We start from the raw sequence: 1195 nt of genomic DNA on the forward strand, positions 1-1195 counted from the left end.
ACCTACCCACCAGAGCCTCAACCAGCCCCAAGCCCCGCCTCCGCTCCGCCTCCCCTCCCGATCTGTGAACCACCCATCGCCGGAAGCACGGCGCCGGACGTCGGCGCGCTTACGTCAGCCCACGCCTTCGATGTGGCGTTTCCTCAGTTTCACTTCCGGTGGGCGGACTCCGAGCTACTGGAGGGGTGGAAAGTGGGGGTGTGGGTGCAAGTCCCGGAGTTTCCCGGGAAGAACGCTTCTTCTGGTGTCTTCCTGTTTAGAAGCTGTTGCTGAGTTACCTTTCTTGAGTTTCTGTTGACTAGCAGGAGCCTTCCTGGTCCTTAAACCTGGGTACAGACTACAGTTATTCTGAGCAGCTGCCTTTTGTTGCACAAAAGGGAGGAGTGTTTCAACTGTCAAGTTCAGGCTGGTGGGCAAGCTTCGCTTCTGCAGTGATTCTTAATTCTGAATAGAATTGATTACTAAAGGATGCATGGAATGCCTGTAGCCGCAGAGTTCGGCTGTGTGATCGATTTGTGCTCTGTGTGGTCTCAGTCCTATTCGAGTCTTTGCTACCGCACAGAACCCCGCCAGACTCCTCTGTCCACGGGATTTTCCCTTACCGGCAAGAATAGTGCAGTGGATTGCCATTTCCTTCTCCAGGGGATCTTCCCGACCTAGGGATTCTGCCCTCCTCTCCTGCGTCTCCTGATTTGGCAGACCGATTCTTTACCACTGGCATTCTTTACCTGGGAATCCCATGTGACTAGTTTAAGGTCCCCCTATTTTCCAAAGTATTCGGTGTTTTCGAGGATCTCCAGCCCACAAAACAAAAAAGCGTATTTTGTGAAGTGTTGATTGGAAATAAGTTCCTTTAGTTAAAATGAATCCTAGGAATCGTTCTTCCCAGTTTAACCAAAGAAGGAATAGCTACAAAGCGCAAAACAGAAACTGAAATTTCAAGGAAAAAATTTGAACAACTAGGGATTATAAAAATGTTTGTTATCTAATGTTCTTTAATAAGAACTATTGGAAGGAATGATGCTAAAGCTGAAACTTCAGTACTTTGGCCACCTCATGCGAAGAGTTGACTCATTGGAAAAGACTCTGATGCTGGGAGGGATTTGGGGCAGGAGGAGAAGGGGACGACAGAGGATGAGATGGCTGGATGGCATCGCTGACTCGATGGACGTGAGTCTGAGTGAACTCCGGGAGT

This window comes from Bubalus bubalis, chromosome 14, assembly GCF_019923935.1.
Source record: "Bubalus bubalis isolate 160015118507 breed Murrah chromosome 14, NDDB_SH_1, whole genome shotgun sequence".
Lineage (NCBI taxonomy): Eukaryota > Metazoa > Chordata > Mammalia > Artiodactyla > Bovidae > Bubalus > Bubalus bubalis.